This window comes from Myotis yumanensis, unplaced genomic scaffold (assembly GCF_028538775.1).
Source record: "Myotis yumanensis isolate MYYU_CA2020_CCGP unplaced genomic scaffold, mMyoYum1.0.hap1 SCAF_5, whole genome shotgun sequence".
Classification (NCBI taxonomy): Eukaryota; Metazoa; Chordata; class Mammalia; order Chiroptera; family Vespertilionidae; genus Myotis; species Myotis yumanensis.
Window position 1 is genome coordinate 105,128,821 of NW_027223756.1, and position 19,854 is coordinate 105,148,674.

Here is a 19,854-nt window from a genome sequence, read left to right on the forward strand (position 1 = left end):
GTGGCCTATGGGAATGAATAAGGATGCTGAAGTTTGTAAGATGTCCTATTTCCTTTATGAATCCACATTTGCACTATTACTACAGTAACATAAAGGAACATTAACAGAATCATCAGATGACATATCATAATACATTTATACTTAAATGTCTGATAATATAATCTGATTATCTATACCAATAAAAGGGTAATATGCTAATTAGACCAGGAGACCTTCTGGGATACCTTCCGGATGTCCTTCTGGACAAAGCTGTGGTGGCGGGGCCGGGGCAGAGGCAGTTAGGGGCTATCAGACCAGGAGGGGAGGGCAGCTGGGGGTGATCAGGTCCGCAGGTGGGGCAGTTGGGGCTGAGCAGGCCAGCGGGGGGGGGGGCCAGTTGGGGGCGAGCAGCCTGGCAGGCAGAGTGGTTAGGGGCAATCAGGCAGGCAGGCAGGTGAGTGGTTAGGAGCCAGCAGTCCTGTATTGCAAGGGGGCTGTCCGACTGCCGGTTTGGGCCTGATCCACAGGGATTGGGCCTAAACCGGCAGTCGGACATCCCCTGAGAGGTCCCAGATTGGAGGGGGTGCATGCCGGGCTGAGGGACACCGCCCCGTGCACGAATTTTGTGCACCGGGCCACTAGTGTATGAATAACAGAGGATTTTTCTTCTCTTTCTGTGGATTTTTTCCTATCACTCTGCACCCACATTGATGATTCCAATTCCACCAACCCTTCCATCGAGTCAAATTAACTTCACTGTGGCTCAAGGTGAGCATTTGTCTGAATGTTCTCTACTGGAGAAGGTTCCTACGTCTGGCAGCTTCTAACTTAACTCCTAAGTAACCCCCGGATTCTCCTGATCCAAGAAAAATATCCTGCGTGATAAGGGTCACTCTCCGATGGCTTCAGAGCGGTCTGTCTCGGTCAAATCAGGTCCCTCTGCTTTCAGAATCACACCTGGACGTGGCTGGCGGGGAGAAGGGGTCACCGTTGGTCTATGGCCCTGAGTTTCACGAGGATGAATCCGTTCGGGGGACTATGACAGCCGAGGCAGCCCGCAGCAGGACGCTCTGCCAGGCTCTGATAAGAGGCTAATTATAACATCAGCCGGCATCTTGGTTTTCTTGGATGAGCCTGGAACCATGTTATAGGCACGTGAACAGAGTCTGCGCAGCAGCAAGGCAGGCAGAAGTCAGGAGACAGGAAGGCAGCCTGAGCAACACACACAGGACTCTTGTCAGGCCATGTCCCACGCTGACCCAGATCCTCAACAACACTCACGTTAACCATGACCTGACGTCCTCTCGGGGAGCTGAGGCGACGGCCGTCCTTCTCTGAGGGCCCCCGATGTGAACGTGAGCAGGGAGCGTGTCCTTCGCTGCACATAGGGCTTCGGGCAGCCACATTTTTAATCTTGAAACACTGGCCAAGAAAACACCAGGGAAAGGAAAGTGAGCCCGAATGCAGGAGGAGCAGGGAGAAAAGTGAGCCAATAGCTCCGTAGTCACCGCTTACCAAGTCGCTCCGTCCATTGCAAACACTGCACCGCAGGCCTGTGTCCGCTGCCTCAGGAATGACCACTCGGGGAAGATGAACTCCGAGGACTGAAGACGACACGCATGTCTGTGGGCATGCTCAGCCTGGCGGAGGCCACGGTGCAGAGCTGGCAAGGTTGCCCGGTCACCGAGTGGTGACCAGCGTGCGGTCAGCGGCGACCCAAGAAAAGACTTGATGAAGCAGAAGACACTGCACTCCTCTTTAGAATGAGCCGAAACGCGTGCATCTTTTTAAATGTTTGACGTTTGGGATTCCATCATTTGCTTCCCGCCTTTGATCCCTGCAGCAGCCGTTTAGCCGGGAGCCCTGCTGGGCGCTGCTTCTGCAGGGAGAGGCGGCTTCGAAGAGAAAGGACTTTTCCCAAGTTCATTGTTGGGAACATGCTCTACCAAGGCCGCAGGAGCACCGACTACGGTTTTACATTTTATGCAAAATGAGTATGTTTGGAGAGTCAGCCCTTGAATCTCAGTACCAATCCCACCTTGCCCGCTGTGGCCGTGCCCACGGTGGCCGTGCCCGCAGTGGCTGTGCCCGGGGAAGACATCCGAGAGGATGCATCTTCCTGGCAAAGACACAGGGACTGATGTGCTCCAGACAGATGCTGCCCCAGATGGTGGGCGGGACTGGGGGTGCGCTCTGGCCCGGCCACACAAATTATTCTCGTGGGCGATAAGCTCGTAGACCAAGCCCAGGCACGGCCTCGTATTTCTGTGTAACAGATCGTGGAAAGCCATCTGCCGTTGCTGGCATCGCCAGGGGATACATCGCTGCCCTGTAGTTAAAAATGAAAAGAGCAGTGCTTCTTCCCAAGGTCTGTGTTTTCCAGTGAGAACCTGGGGAAGCCGAGATGCGCTGTGTGCGAGGCCTGTCTGTGGACTTGAAACCCATGAGGGTGAAGGGTGGTGTGAGCTGGGTCCACGAACACCCTCTGTGCTGGTCATGCTTTGCCTTTCATTAATGTCCAGATGGCTTTGTAATGAAGATGGAGCGTGGACATATCGGGTACATGATCAACAATCACATTTGATTTATGTGACGGTTACTATTACGCCACTTGGCTGGGCCGTGGGGCCCAGATACGTGGTCAAACATGATTTTGGACGTCCCCGAGAGGGTGTTTTTGACTGGGATTCGTGTGGAAAGTAAGTCTGTGGACTGTGAGAGAGCAGTGTGGCCTCCACAATGTGGGGGGCCTCATCCAGCAGCCGAACCCCAGAACAGAACAAGACTGACCTCCCTGAGCAGAGGGGCTTCTGCGGGCAGGTGACCTTCTGTGACCTGCGGCACCGGCTCGTCCCCACGTCTCCAGCCTTCTGGCCTTTGGACCTGAATTGCAGATGTTGATCCTGGCAACTCCATGATCATGCCCGCCAATCCCTGCAAATACACCTTTATTTACAGCCACATCCTGGTGGGGTTGCTTCTGGGGAGAACCCAGACAGATACAACTTGTATTTACAAATTAACTAGAGGCCCGATGCACGAAATTCATGCAAGGGACGGCTGCCTCATGGCCCTGCCCCCCTGCCCCCACCTGCCTTGGCCTGGTGCTGCCAGCACCCCCACCACACCCCTCTGGTTCCCCAATTCTGCAAAGTGTCCCCCCAATCAATTGCTCCTCAGAGGGTGGCCTGGGCCTCTGTCTTTGGGGCCATCATGGGGCAATGCAGCCCCCCCACCCCGACCAATCACATTGCACCTGCCTTGGCTGGCCTGGCGCCAGTGCATATCATAGTGTGGTTGTCTGGACGTTCCGCTGTTCAGCAATTTGGTCAATTTGCATATTACACTTTTATTATGTAGGATTCCATAGTGCCCTGCATTATACCATACGTCATGGTTCTTTCTATCAGTAACGGCTGATTGGTAGGTGCTAGTAATGTCATGTGAGAGGGTAGTTCTTGTTTTTATTGAAAGACTCCCAGCTCTTGTCCAAATGCAATGGGATGTCACCTTTAAAACGTCAAAGTGCTTAAAATGTGCACTGCACTGTAGTCCTTGAGGGTCGCACTGTGGGCAGATGGAGATGTTGGCGATGGAAGGTCAGAAGTTTCTGGACTGGGCCATGGAGCTGGATTTTGCTACTTATAGTTTGAGTTCACACCCCTGCCTTCCAGGTCATGGGTCTGTCCACGTGGTGGTATTGTCTCTTTGTTTAACTCCAGTAGAGAAATGGGATGTAAAAACTATTCCCTGTGGGGAAATGCCTGTGCTGTTTAATCTTGGCGTCTATTTTGCCTATTTTTAGAGAATCGCCTGAAGGTACTAGGTTTCCTCACATGATATTTCCTTAAAATGAAATGTGCCTTTCAGAAATGTCCTATAATCTCTAATATTCTATTTAGTGTATTCATGAGCACTTTCATCATGCAATTTTAATTCTTTTCAACTCTGGTGGTGACCTTATTACCTGTATTCATATTCTTGGATCCCTCTCTTTTAATCACCTATGTATGGACCATTTACAGGTAAGAATAGAGAATATGATTTTGACATGTCATTATGCAGTGCTCCCAAGGTGTTCATAATACATCAATTCATCCAGCTGCACTAGTTAACCTTTGAATTGGTTCTCAAAAGTTTTGTAGGGGAGTGACGACAAGGTAATCATTTTTTATGACATTACAATATATTTCTCTGAAACCAGCAAAGTACTGTTTTCTCTGTCTATTTACAAAGGTAATGCTTTTCCTCCCAGAATGCACAGGGATCGACACGGGTTTACACTAGCGGCAGCAACGAGTAGTAAGAGGTGTTCTTCCAAGCGTGTATCATTTTTATTTAATATCTTATACTTTATTGAATTACATTTACCTAATTGTTAGCTGTAAGACAAGACACATAATACAAGACAAGGGAGAATGTATTGCTACCCTAAGCATTACATTGATACAGGGTGCGTGGGATTGATAGGTAGCCAATTATGTTCCTTTGTATGAATGCCCAAGACTTTAAGGGTGTTTGTAGTTGATTTACATTCTGGCATATAGTCATTGATATAACTCATGACTCAATAACGTGTATATTTCATGCTGAGCCAGTGGTTGGGCTGGGCGGAACGGAAAGTGTCGGGGGATTGGCAACATTTTCACCCAAAATAGTGTGTCTTTGGCCAGAGATATGAAAGGCTAAGTATAATCCCTTCCTCTTAGGAGAGTCCCATGTGTGTAAATCTGTGAAGCCCAAGGGAGGAGATAGAAATTTCACCTAGAGTTTGGGCAATCCTGTATAATGGCTAATATGCAAATTGTCCCCTCAGGAGTTCTACCAACAGGGTGTTCGACCGCTGGCTATGACATGCGCTGACCACCAGGCAGCCATGTGGAATGAAGGAAGGCCCCAATCGGCCCTGATCGCTGGCCTAGGGACCCTGCCCCTGCACAGATTTCGTGCACCGGGCCTCTAGTAGTATATAATTATACACCTTTTCATCCAAAGAAGACTTCCTGCGTATCTCACCTGAAAGCTCCATTCTTCTTTGATGAACCTGTGCAGCTTAATCCTCCCTCTTCTGTGGTCAGAGTCAGCTCAGCCTTCCCTCCAGTCACGACCTGTTGACCTCTCACCGGTCGGGGCACCTGACTGCGTCTGTTCAGGCCTGGGCGCATCCAGTCTCACTAACTCACTAGAGTTTACGCATGACTGTTTATATTATCTTCTGCCCCAACCCTACGGTACTTGTATCCATGGTAATGGGCTGAAACAAAATACATTTGTGTTTTTTTTCTTTTAATTTTTATTGATTTCAGAGAGGAAGGGAGAGGGAGAGAGAGAAAAAAAACACATCAATAATAAGAGAGAATCATGGATTGGCTGCCTCCTGCACGCTCCACACTGGGGACCAAGCCCGCAACCTGGGCCTGGGCCCTGACTGGGAATCAAACCATGTAGACAAATTTTCATATAAAAATTAATATAAACATTTGTACTAAGTACAAAAAACAAACTACTAGAGTAAATATTTTGAGATTGCTTTTTAAGAGTTTAAGATGCACCAAGTCTTTTTCACGTTTTAAAGGAATTTCTTTTACCTTTTTGGGGGGGTGCCATCTGAGTTTTCAGCCAGGAGGTTAACTTGGATAGTTTTTTTTTCTTTTTTCCCCAAATCAGGTTGATCCTTTTGCAAACCGAGATTTCAATTTATTGGCTGAAAGTTCCAGGATGTTTCTGTGGCACCTCAGGAGCTGGAGGCAAAGAGCCTTTGATGAAGAATAAGGTGAATGTCAGGCCTCACCTCTGCTCTCTCACCAGAGATCCCCCCCCCCCCCCCCCCCCCGCTCCCTCAGAACTTCCCCTGGCCTCCTCTGCCCACTGTCGTCCTCTTCCTTTTCTGTAATTGTGCCTAACTCCCATTTATTCTTGAAAATAGAATGACTTAGGCCAGTGACGGCGAACCTATGACACGCGTGTCAGAGGTGACACGCGAACTCATTTTTTTGGTTGATTTTTCTTTGTTAAATGGCATTTAAACATATAAAATAAATATCAAAAATATAAATCTTTGTTTTACTATGGTTGCAAATATCAAAAAATTTCTCTATGTGACAGGGCACCAGAGTTAGGTTAGGGTTTTTCAAAATGCTGACAGGCCAAGCTCAAAAGGTTCACCATTACAGTCTTAGGCACATTGCACGCTCCTTGCATATTTTAATGTGGAAAACAACAGAGGAAAAAAGATGAAAGCTGGCCACGGCATAGGAGAAAGTTACACATAGGGTGTCCCCCCAAAATGTGTACCCACTTTGAATGATTATAAAATCAGTGTTTACTAATAGACGGCTCATTTCCAGAATTTAAAAGAATCTACAGAAATGAATACTCTTTTTGTCAACGCCTGTTTTAAAACGGACGACGTTCTGGTCCAGGCCCCGCTTATAACCCGAAGCGATGGAATCGCAAACATCAAGAATCATTCTGTTCGGTATTTGTGTGTCTTCAGTTCTTCAGCTGTTGCCGGTTTTGTGCCGTAAGCATTACCTTTTGTGCACCCTCATAAAAACATCCAGTGGGTAAATCTTTGTTTAAAGCATAGTCTGGCTTCACACATTAGTTCAAATCAGTTAAACCTGAAGAGGAGTGAAAAATTAAGTTAGTTATCAGCTGTTAAAGTGTGTATACATTTTTCAGGTCATCCTATATATAAGTTTCTTCCATGCCTTGGCCAACTGTCATCTTTTTCCATTGTCTCCCACATTAAAATGTATAATAATTTTTTTTTAAAAAGAATAATTTGTAAAACAGGGTTTGTACTTCAGCTGTGTTTTCAAATTTCCAGGAGCGCTTTAGGATGAATTTCCTGTGTTCTAAGCTTAGTCTGGCTGAAAAGAAATATCAACTGAGCCATCAGCTCTTAAAGTGTGTAGACATGTTTGGGGGACAGCCTGTATTTACAAATGTGTAATTAAATAAGAAAAAGCATCGCATATGATATTAAATGTCAAATAATTGAACATTTAAAACAAAGACCCTGGTTCTTTTATCCTATACCAGCGCAAACATATGACGCAATAAACTAAACATTCAGCTTCCTTGTATTTTTTTAGGTGGTCTCTCTCTCTCTCTCTCTCTCTCTCTCTCTCTCTCTCTTGTCCAGCCATGAAGAATGGCCACATAACCCAATGTAAAGGAAATCGATGAGTCCAGATTGCTCATTTTTTAAAGTAGAATAAGTTTTGGAAACTAATCAAGGGCATAAATCATCAGGGAATAAATATTTAACAACTATTCATCACCCTGAGAATTTAAAGTACAAAGTATTAGCCCCATAATTTCCATATCACCATATTGATTCCTTAGATGCAATGCCTAGCTTGTTTTAAGGGTCTATAAATAACATATTGAAAAAGTCTTACCATATCAATATTCATTTATTTCATATCGATTAGTTGTCACTACTTAGTCCTGGAACCAAATTAACGTATGCAGGGTCATACTTTAAATTCGAGCATTCAAAATTATTTTTGTGAAATACACCAGGACTTGTTTCTACAACCCTGGGGGACAACTCATATTTTTCATCACCCCTATTAATAATGCAGTGTATTTCTACTCTCCCAATGGAGATTTAAAATATTAATGTACCACAATGATTCTATTTCAACATATTCAATTTTAATCCACTCTCATAATTCCATACAAAATTATCTGGTGGGATCAAATAAATTATTTTTATACTCACTCACAGTCACCTCTCTCAGTAAGAAAAACACTTCCATAAGCAATATGGTTGAAGATCGCCATGGCTGTCTGTTCGCTGCTGATGTGAGAGTGTCGTGGGTGTGTGTGTGTGTGTGTGTGTGTGTGTGTGTGTGTGTTTCCCGTGGAGCTCGGAGTGGCGGGTACGGAGCCAGCCTCTACCCCCTCTCTCCCTGAGATCCTTCCTCCTCTGATAAAAGCTGTTTTTGCTAAGACTGGTTTTCTTTTTGAAAGCTGTGTACCCTCTCTGGCTCTGCATTGCACCCACCAGGGTGTCCCTCGCTGTGGCTCTGGCCCGGGGTGTTGAAAGGAGGTGGGAATGGAATACCCTGAGCTCTGACTCTCCCTCCGAGGCAGGGGGTTCTTTCACGATCCCCGGGACAGAGCTGGGCTGGAGGCCCTGCTGTCGGGGAGAAACTCAGACCTGGGTACCTGCCCATGGTCTGCGTTTGGGAACCTAAGTCACCGTGGCTAAGGCCCAACTGTGAACTCACATGGTCTCCACTGACGTAGACATGGGGCATAAGAGGACACTTCTCAGAATATTCTTTTTTTTAAATATATTTTTATTGATTTCAGAGAGAAAGGGAGAGGGAGAGAGAGATAGAAACATCAATGATGAGAAAGAATCATGGATTGGCTGCCTCCTGCATGCCCCACGCTGGGGTTGGAGCCCACAAACAGGGCTTGTGCCCTGACCAGGAATTGAACCCTGACCTTCTGGTTCATAGGTCGACGTTCAACCACTGAGCCACGCCGGCCGGGCTAGAATATTCTTGTGAGAATATGTGTGTCACAATCTCAAGTGTATCCAAACTTTTCTTCTCAAGGGCCCCCCGAGTAGGTGAGCTCCCCCCATTTCGGAAGCCGTGAGAGACCTGATTCCCATCCTCAGTCCCGGGTCAGGTGCCTGGAACGTGGCTGCACGGCTTTTCATTTTAGGGAGGAAAACAGCACCAGGAGGTTTCCCCATGTACCTCTGTCCCGGGCCCCGGGCACAGCTAAGTGACACACACTCCCTTCGGGGCGGCCCCGTGCGGTGACTGCCGGCCTGGTTCTCATGGGACATTTTGGGGTGACGCTGCTTAGTGAAACCTACAGGTTTCAGGGGAACAATTTGCAGGCCTCATCCACATGTGGGGGGCGACTGGGCTCTCAGGCCCCCATGGGCCCCGCTGCCAGGCCAGCGCCCCCTGACCTGGGAGCAGATGCAACTACCGCCCCCCACAGCACTGGCCCACAGAGAGGCGTAGAGGTGGCAGGTGGGGAGCAGGGCACCTGGGGGGAAAGCCCTGTGTGGTGGTCGAGCCTGTCTGGCCCCGTGTGGTCGTGTAGCACCTCCTGGGCTGGGCCCCCCCAGAGCATGGCCTGTGCACAGGTGGCTCTGTTCACACATCTTGTCTTCTTTCCTCTCGTTATTTTTTCCTGTTCCTGTCACCTCCTTTCTTCCCTGAGGCCACGCCCCAGGTACCCAATCGTGGGAAGGTGGGACCAGGGACCCACATGCTAGAGACCCCGGGGCCCCCTGAACCACGTGGTGGGAAACGCCCTCCTTGTAAACACTCACGTCATCGAAAAATCATCCCATCCTTCGTTTCTCCTGGCTTCCTCGGTGTTTATTGACGCAGTTATTCATGTTCTAAGGTTTGTTTGACCTCCCTGTGCTCGTACCCCTGGCAGAGGCCTTGGGTCCCTGACTGATGGTGGCCAGAGGCCCTGGGGGGGGGCCGGAGGAGGACCCATGGCCCTGAGGGGGCCTCCCGGTGGGGAACTGCACCCTTACAGCCACACCTGGGCTTCCTTCTAGGGGACGCAGCTGCCCCTCCTGGGATGAGCTCCACAGGCGGTGGCTGAGGCTCAGGGCGTCTCCCAGGTCCCCCCACAAGGCCTGTCCTGGGAGCCGCCCTCCGGATCGCAGTGATCGGGCCACACGGGCTGTCTCCTGGGGTCCTGGCTCCCTGACATCTCACATCAGGCACCAGCGTGCATGTCACTCAGTGCCCCGGCCCCCAGGGTCAGACACCCCCAAATCTGACCTGCACGCAGAGCTGACAACCAAGCGAGCTGTGCTTGGGACCAGCCTCCCAATGTCCCTCATGTCCTCCCTCGTTATTAACTGGTCCTGGGAATCTCTTTGCTCCCAGCAGCGCCACTGGCTGTATGAAATCTGTGTTGCAAACCGTTGTTCATTCTAGGAGCAGACGGAGTGTCGAGTTTTGCTGTGTCATCCCGCTCCCTCCGGCCTTCCGGAAGCCGAGAGGTCTGGGGTGGCTCCTGGCCACGGGGTGGCCTGGTGGGTATGGTGGCCCATGCTTCCCACGCGGCTCCCTCCCGTGCCTCATGGGCCTTTGCCCCCCGGGTGGCCTCGGGAACGGTTCTACTCGCAGTTCACGGCGAAGTCGGGGCCTTGCTCCGCGGCTTCTGCAGGGCTCTGCGTGGAAGCCGAGATGTGTAAGACCCGGGACCCCAAGGGTGCTGCCTGGCCTGGTTCCCAAGGCACGTGTCCTGAGGGGCGTCAGCGTGTTATTTTTGTCCCGTTCATCTGCTTTCAGACAGGAGATGGTGTTGGAAATGTCTTCATTTTATTACTTTACTCAGAAATACTTTTGACTTGCAGTTTTGAACAGAGCAATGAACGCATTTAAAAATAGCGGTAAAATTCTGTAATGGTTTCCTGCTCATGTACGTTGAATAGGAATGCTGATTATCCAGGTATCTTTTCTTTTTTTTATTTTAGGCATCAAGACAGGCAAGCAATGAAACATCATTTATAACGTATTTTTAGAAATGAACAATGAAATTTATTGTAAAATGCATGCGTATCTATTGTCAGCTTGACAGCTAACTAACCCGTATTCTTCTCACAATTCAACACAGTTTACTTAAATTTTGACAGACTATTATTGCTATTTCATATTAGAGAATTTAATGATCTTCTCCATCAATATGTACTTCCAACCTTAATCTAAATGCAGCGTTTTATTCTGGATACAATACAAGATGTTTCTTTCGAATGCATAGTTGAGTTGTTGTCCATTCATCATCATTAAAGTGAAATTTTCTAGTTGGCAGACATTAAACGGGGAGAATGAAACACCTTAGATTTTCAAACTTACTTGTAGTTGAAACAAACATTGTTAATATGAAACCATATTGTTAGCAATTTAAAATCAATGCTCAATAATACCCCAGAAAACCTATTATCCTTGGAGAGTGTATTTTTCAAAATAAGATTCAGTTAACATGTTGCAAAAATAATATTTGCCAGTGCTTACAAGGGATTTAAAGCACACTTACTTTTTTTTTACTTCAAGTTAATGACTTTTTGTTACTATTGAAACCTACAAAAGGCAAATAAATTACCAGTAGAGTTGTTGTGAAATTTAAATAATCCAACACATTCTTAAGCCAGAACAACAATATCACAACTAAAATAGGCCCTAATTCCTAATCAGTGATTCGAAAGTAATAATTTTAAACTGAACACTGCATTTACTCATAAAAATTAGTTAGTAGATGCTGGGCCATCTCAAAATCTATTGTTTTTAAGCCTTTAATGTACACGGTTTCCATTATACTCTTAAGGCCATCTTAATCATAATTTAACAATAATGCCCCTTATTAATCATATTGATTTTAATAAATACCTAAAGTAGCCACTATACCTGGAGTGGAATCTCAGAATGCGATTGTGCGCTGCATGTCCCTGGATTTCCCACTAGAAACATGATGAAATTATTGTGTATCACAGTATTGGTCTAGATCTACCCAGCGGCAGCTTAAGTATCTTATTTTTATATTTCTAGAGTGTTCTTAGATGCCTGGTATGTAACAAGATCTCATAAAAAGGGCTTTTTTTTTGGTAAGTGAAATAATGAAAAAAATAATTGCTCAATTGTCTAATCATTTTTTCAGGCTCATGATAGGTGGTTTAGCTCCAAATTGGTGCAGATGGCTGCACAACCTCCCCTTTATTTATTTAATTTTTAAGTATGTGCTTATGTATTTTAGAGAGAGGAAGGGAGAGGGGGAGAGAAAGAGAAACATCGGTCGGCTGCCTCCTGCATGCCTCCTACCAGGGCTCCAGCCCCAAACCCACGCGTGCCTTGACCAGGAATCGAACCAGTGACACACAACCAGTGGAGCCACCTGGTCAGGGCTTCCCCTTGTTCCTTATCTTGTGTTTTCCTGTGTCCTTGCAGCATTGTGTACCCTCTCTGTGCCGTTACCTTTCATCCCCCCTCTCTGCCTTTGGCTACTAAGAGCGCCACGTCTGAGCAGTCTCTCTGGTGAAGAACCTATGTGTGCAAGACGCCTCTACAATCGCCACGTGTAAGTCATCACCAACGCCGCTTCATTTCCCTGTCTCTTACCGCGCTTTTCTTTCTCTCTTCTATTTTATCCATTTTTTTACACTATCAACCTTCACATCTTTTTAATTTTTAAGCACATGCACTTTAAATATCATATGGACAAGGCCTGCCCCCTTCCCCAGCTGCTGGGATCCATCCTGGGTCCTGCAGCTTCTCTCCCGTGGGGCTTAGTGGGGGGTGGGCCGCGCAGGGTTGCTCAGGCGCAGGACTGGTCTCCGGAGCAGCCCTCCCAGAGCCCACACGCGTGTCCAACTCTACGGCGTCGTCCTCTTACCGGGAGAGGCTGTCCATGCTCATCTCACGGCCTCTGTGCTGACCCCTCACCCCGGATCCAGGGCTTCCGGAAGGCCCAGCCACCAGACATGATGCGCTGCATTCTGTAGAAGTGAGTTCATCATTGACTCATCACTTCACCGGAGAAAAATTATGGGAATCGATCAGATCTCATTACATAGCAACTCTGAACTTCACCAAGCAACCTTTTTACGGTTCAGCACTTTGTAAAACCAAATTCTTGAGTGTGCCTGGGGAGAGGGGGCCCATCGTATTGGTGGGGATGGCTTTTAAAAGTCTTAATGGGGTCTAGTCAATATAAATCATCTTTTTCCTACTTCTCTTAAATGCACTGGGTTACCTCAGATGATGGCATCATCTACTGGCACAACAGTTTCTGGCCATTTACATTGATTTTTTTTTTTTTGTATAATAGAAACTTTACTATTAATAGCAAACGTCTTTATAGCCCTTAGTCATTTTCAGGGGCATTCAGCATAATCCATCTCGTTTTATTCTCAGCATGATATGCATAGCCGTAATGCATGATTACACACACGGAGACTGACCTTCATACTGTTTAAGGTCAGAATTGAACATTTTAGTCCAACCAGCAGACGATCCGTAAATGAGAGGTAGGGTCTTTAACTGAGAGAACTTCTTGCTTTCTGCAACACTGGTCTTATGACTTTAAGGATTTAGATTACTTGAATATAAATAAACTATATGTATTAAAACATTTTTCTTGGGTACCACAAAATTACTTATAAAGAAGAAATGCCAAGAGACAAAAATCAACCTTTCTTCATAGAATTTAACATACGTCGTTGCATAATTATTTGTTCATTCAAGAACCTAGATTTCGCTCATTTGTCAGAACGGTCATCAGCATGAGCAGCATTTTTTTTTTAAAAAAAGATGAGTTACAGCCTCAGGCGTCCCTCATAGGATCAGGCGAAACATGTGTTTAGGGGAAAGGAAGCAGGTTATAATAGTGGGCTAGGTCCATGGACTTCACTGGCTGTTCAATAACAGGAACTTTCCCTTAAAAACTTCGCTGGTGGAGCGCAGATTTGGGCGAAGAGGAAAGCGCTCACACAGAGGGGGCGGCTGGGGAAGCAGCGATGGGACAACGCCTTCAGGCTGTGGGAACACGGCTCCCTCGTCTCCGCCTTAGACTTTACATCACGATGCTTTCAGCTCAGCCTGGCGAAAACCAAGGGTGCTCATCTGACACAGGCGGCAGTATCCATCCCTAAGTTATAACATTGCGAGTGGGCCTTCTAACATGTGGTGAGGTCTGCGGTTAAATCAGTGGCTGGGATGTCATTATACCCGGTTCTCTTTACTTTTACTTCTCGGTCAACTGTGTTCGATCAGTGTCTCCTTAGGCGATGAAAACTCTACATTTTTATTTTTTTAAAAAATTTTGTTTTGTTTTGTTTTATTTCAGAGAGGAAGGGACAGAGAGTAGAGATAGAAACATCAGTGATGAGAGAGAATCATGGGTTGTCTGCCTCCTGTACACCCCCTACTGGGGATCCAGCCCACAAACTGGGCATATTGCCTGACCAGGAATCGAACCGGTGACCTCTTGGTTCCTGGGTGAAAGCTCAACCGCTAGGCCACACCCGGGTGGGCGAAAACTCCCCGTTTTCAGACATCGCATCCATAAAAGGCAAGAAGACTAAAGGCTGTCCGCCTCCTGTGTCTGCCCCAGAAGGAAGGGACTCCTTTCCCAGAAACAGAGGCTCCTTCGTCACTAATGCGCTTCGGATCCAGAGCAGATGCAGATCCCAGTGGGCTGACGGCACCGCTCCATTGAGCTCCATCAGCCGGGACCTGCGCTCTGGGGACCTGGGCGGGGGAGCCTCCCTAAAGCACATGGTCCCGGGGAGGCGGGCAGGCATCTTAATAAATCAACACTATATTCAGGAGAGAGAGGGGATTTTAAAAATATATATTTTATTGATTTCAAAGAGGAAAGGAGAGGGAGAGAGAGAGAGAGAGAGAGAGAGAGAGAGAGAGAAAATTCAGTGATGAGAGAGAATCATCATGGATCGGCTGCCTCCTGCACGCCCCACACTGGGGATGGAGCCCACAGCCTGGGCACATCCGGGAATCGAACCATGACCTCCTGGTTCATAGGCTGACGCTCAACCACTGAGCCACGCCAGCTGGGTGAACAGGAATTTCTTTAAAGCAGTGGTTCTCAACCATGGCTGCACATTAGAATCACCTGGGAATCTTTTTAAAATCCTGATTTCTTGGCCTCATCCTCCGGAAATTCTGTTTCTTTGTTACTCATGTTGTGGCCTCACCCCATCACAAAGAAACAGAATTTCCGGAGGATGAGGCCCAGAAATCAGGATTTTATTTATTTATTTTTTAAAAGGAGGAGGAGGTAATTTTTTTTTTAAATATTTTATTGATTTTTTACAGAGAGGAAGGGAGAGAGATAGAGAGTCAGAAACATCGATGAGAGAGAAACATCGATCAGCCGCCTCCCGCACATCCCCCGCAACCCAGGCACATGCCCTTGACCGGAATCGAACCTGGGACCTTTCAGTCCGCAGGCCGACGCTCTATCCACTGAGCCAAACCGGCTTCGGCCAGAAATCAGGATTTTAAAAAGATTCCCAGGTGATTTTAATGTGCAGCCAAGGTTGAGAACCACTGCTTTAAAGGATGTTTTGTAGCCGATCCATAAGGTCCCCTTATCAAACCACTTGTCGACGGTGCTGCTGTTTTTGACACGTGTGGCTGGTTTTGAAGGCGAGGATGGTAACTTGTGGTCTGAGAAGGTGGGTATTCAGCTTTCTAACAGTTTGCAAGGGAGTGCAAAGCGGGTCTGGAACTCTAGGACGTGGTTTGGTTTAGCTACAGAGATGTTCGGTGAAGCCATAATCATCAACTATTCACCCGAGGAGAGTGGAGAGGGCAGGGGGAGAGGACGGGACGTAGTGACGTAGGAACAGGAGCCCTTACATGAGAGGACGCCGGGGAGGATTCTGGGAAGCAGCCAGAAAAGAAACAGACGGGCCTCAGGACTGTTCTGTTCCTATGACTTCGGGAGCTTGGTGGGGAGGCACAAGGGCTGATGGACTAGCACCACTTTTTAATGTTGAAACGGGAAGTTACAAGACACTGTATTATCCTAATTAAACTAAGTAAAGTAGTGAAACATATGGACTTCTTCCTCCTGTGATGCATGGTGATCTGAAAGCTAGCCAGTCCCCGGCCGCAGGGGGAAGACAACCCGGTTGTAGCTCATCCGTTCTGACTCCTGCGCAGACTCTCTGCTCGGTAACCGACAGGGACATCCCAGTCGGGGTCCTGGCTGTGTTAAGCGTCCATAAGTGATGAACTGGAGTCTTCCATGAAGAGAGAAATGGTACGTGGGCATCACCCCTTGTTTGCAGATTGTTAGATGATATAATCACATTGAGTATCCTTTACAGAAAAACGCTTACAAATCAGTTATAAAGACAAAAATAATCCTGGAACTAACCTAGTTTATCAGCGTTATGTGCATCAACCCTGCCAGCTGCTAAGGGACGGCCATTGAGCTGTTGGTGCCCCGCTGGCCCATGGGAAGTTCAGCTTGCATGACTCTGTGATTAAACCATCGAGCCTCTGACCTTCACATTCCTGCAGGAACCATGTGGAATGGCGAATGTGTTCCTCGGTTTGGGTGTATTTTACATTAAAAAGATTTATGCGGCATCAGCTGCAATCTTCACGTGACTATTTTCCTATTGGCCGGGATCTGTGGTTCTACATTACCCTTTGTCCCATGTCACCCTGTCTCTGAGATGTCGTCATATTTACCGCCTGTACCAGCTCCCGGAGGCCCTGCCCCGTCTGAGGGCAAGTGTTGGATCTGCGCTCAGTGATTGTGAAAAACAGAGAGAAGATGTAGACACGTTAGAACACAAGGTTTTCCTGCCAACACCGCAGCGCTCGGTAATGGAAACACGGGAGAGACACGATATCTTGTCAGCCACCAGGATTTCACGCGTGACCTGCACCTGGTGGCTGGAGGGGGTGGGACTCCTCTGTGTGGCTTGGGCGTGGCAGCGGTGGCAGTTTCTCAGGTTTCCATGGGAACCGTGAACACCAGGGCATCTGCGGGGAGCACCTCACACAAGGGGCAAGGCGGAGACAGAGAACCGCTATTGGAAAGTGGCTCATCAGGTGAACGTAAGGGACTGTCCAGGATCACCATGGTCTTGTGTGACGGATGTAACATAGATGGCATGGGATGGACAGCGTGGCTAACTCCTCGGCAGTGGTGGAGAGGTGGGAGGTCTGTGGGGACCGTCGCACTATGCCCCCCACACGGGAGGAGCACAGCCAGTCTGGGGATGGAAGCGGAAGTGAGGGTGCAGGAACCTGAAGTTGGAGTATTTGACTCCATGACATGTTTGTCTCTGAAATTCTGCACTAACCAAAGAAACTGCTAGAACTAAGTGAGTCTAATGACGCGAGTGCAGATTTAATCAACCCCCTGCGTGCGTCTGCGCCATCAAGAGCGAGAGCATTATTCGAAGGAAAACAAACCCAAACCAAAAGTGCATGGACATCCCTCCAGCGACTCATCATTAGAGTCCTTTCCATAACGGGGGGCCAGGGACCCTGCGGGGACAGGCCCACAGCCCAGAGCCCTGACCCAGCAGGCAGGACCCCCAAAGACCCAGGCCCTGACCCCCAAACCCGTGATCACGGTATCTCCTGGCGAGAGAGTCTTTGGGGATGCGATGAGGTCGAGGCTGTTGGGATGGAGAGGTGTCCCTGCCTCACCCCCCAGGTCCCTTGGAGAGAGGCGGGTGGCCAGGCCAGAGCTCAGGCCTGGATGGGAAGGCGCAGTGGATGCCTTGGAGCTGGAGGGAAGCAACTTCAGAACAGACAACGGAATCATTTTGGTTTTTTCCTCCAGAAGGAGCACGGCCCTGGGAACACATTCTAGCCTTCAGTCTCCACAGCGTAAGTGATGCACGTGTAGCGCGTTGTGATTAAGTCTGTGGCCATGTGTTTCGGTAGCCATAGGCACCGACACAACAGGTCTAGAGATAGTTTTCAGTTCCTATCTGAGCCACACAGAGGGCACAGCTAGGGGTCAGGGGTCAGGGGTCAAGACAAGGGGCAAAAAATTATATTTCACATATTATTCCACCAGCAACATATGCCGATCGCTTGGATTTATAGTGATTTAACTGTTGGACCGTGTTTATAAAACTCTCGTAGATGACTTCAGTTGTGACTGGCATATGATTGACAGTTGTTCCCTGCCTCTGAAAATGTCTAATTTGTAACAGCATTTTAACAAGCATCTGGACATGAAAGAGGGGCCTGGGTCCGCGATCCCAGTCCGCCACGTGCCGTTTCATCCTGATTAGCGGGGTCGTGCTTCCTCAGAGAAAAAGCGGGACCTACGGTGTTGGAAAGTGTAAACCAGATCTTAAGCAAAACCGTGTCCAAAAATACCGGTTATTCACTTTTATATATTTAAGGAAAAAAAAAAAACAGTTTCTGCTGGTAAAGTTAGAAAACAAGTTTGTCACATGCCCCATTGACCTGCTTTGTGTTCTAACCACCACGTTTTGGCTGAGTGGTTGGTGCTGATGCCGCTAACACAGGGTTTGAGTCTGAGCATTTAACTTACTCCCTGGTCTTTCATTCCTGAGTCATGTACATGTGCAGGTTGGCATCTATATATATAAAAGCCTAAGCAACCACCCAACCGTCTGAACAGTAGCTATGATGAGCAATGACCACCAGGGGGCGGACACTCCAACTCGTAGCTATGATGCACACTGACCATCAGGGGGCAGACGCTCAACAGAGGAGCTGCTGAGCTGTGGTGACTTGGCAGCTGCGGTTCTTGGGTGTCGCACCCAGAACCAGAGAGGAAGGAGCCCGATTCCAGGGTGTATTACCAGAGAACCACCCTCTCACAATCCAGGACCACTTGGGGGATGTTGGAGAGCTGGTTTCAGCCCGATCCCTACAGGCCAGACTGAGGGACCCCACCGGTGCACGAATTCGTGCACTGGGCCTCTAGTTATAAAATGATCCATAGATCATATTCAATGCTCTTAGAAGTATTCCAAGAAATTTATTTTTCCAAAATAGGGACATTTGTATCCATACACATATGCAAATATGCACATTTCCGTATGACTTTCCCTGTAATGTTTCAATGCTTGGAAATAATACATCTGTAGAGTAAATGTATGTGACTTTTTCACGCAAGTGCATTTGTAACAGTGAGGCAAAATCACTGTTTTGCAACCGTAAAGATATAATTTACACTTTTGCTCTAGAAAGTAATACACGATATTTACTATAATGTGAAGTCCTTAGGGGGAAAAAGAAATCAGAGGAGATCAATCATTTTTTAAGCAAACCCACGTTTAAAAGACAAAGGGACTTACTATAACGTCACTCCGTGCCACCTTGTGACTGAGGGTTGTCAGTGGTGTTTACGTCGCTGAGCGTAACCCTCTGTCCAGGTGTCTGAATCCCTCGCAGGCCATTTCCATGAGCTCTGACATCCCTGCCAACTTTAAGAGAATGTCAGTGATTAAAAAGTAAGATGGCTTGTTTTCCCTCTACTTACATATGCATAAATTTTAAATCAAATGCAGCTTTGCACACTAGAGAAGCTGTTAGAGACTTTTGGAACTTTTATACACAGATGTGTTGCAGTTTTAAAGCACCTGTACCCGTGTGCTGCAGACCGACGCTGGGTCACGCACAGACCACGCATCCAGGCGGTCCCAGGAGATGACCACGGAGTGGGAAACTCCTCCGGCCTGGAGACGTCACAGCTGCCCAGCCTGTGGTGGTCCCAGCATCGTAGCTCAATGCATCGCTCTCGTGTTGTGTGATGCTGCTGTGAGCAAACCCGTGTGAGGCCGTGTATAACAGTACAGCACGTGCAGCTATGCACAGCACACAGAGCTTGCTGATGATACTGCGAGCCTGTGCCTCTGGTCAGTGTGTCCTAGGCTGTAATGTCACCGTTATTCTAGTGCACGCTTCCTACTTATAAGAGAGTTTGCTGTGAGGCAGCCTCGCACATCTCCTCTCTGAGTCTTGTTCTGGCACCGCTTTCTCCTGCGGGAGTTACTCTGTGTTGTCTGGGACAGTGAGGAGCTGTGCAGGCTGCAGCCTGGAGCCATCGGCTGCACCATGTGACCTGGGCGGTGGCTGCACCAGTGAGGTCTGTGTCCTTACACTCTGATGTACACACAGCAGCGAGCTCGCGTAACAACACGTCCTCAGAACTGCGTCCCCGTGGTGAAGCTGTGGTGACTGTCGGTAAAAATTCCTCAATAACAAAGCGTCCCAAACAGGAACATTTAGAATTAAATCACTCAGTCTGAATTATTACTTGCCTACAATGTACTTGTTTATATGACGTAAATAAATATAGCTCTGGCCAGCTAGCTCATAACTTAGAGTCTCATCC

The 19,854-nt window shown here is 47.8% G+C and overlaps 1 protein-coding gene across 1 annotated transcript in view; it reads left to right on the forward strand.

The window, feature by feature from the left end:
• The window catches only part of LOC139011548 (streptococcal hemagglutinin-like), a 37,028-nt gene that overhangs the window by 5,605 nt on the left and 11,569 nt on the right, over nucleotides 1-19,854 (forward strand). The gene's annotated exons all lie outside the window — the stretch shown is intronic.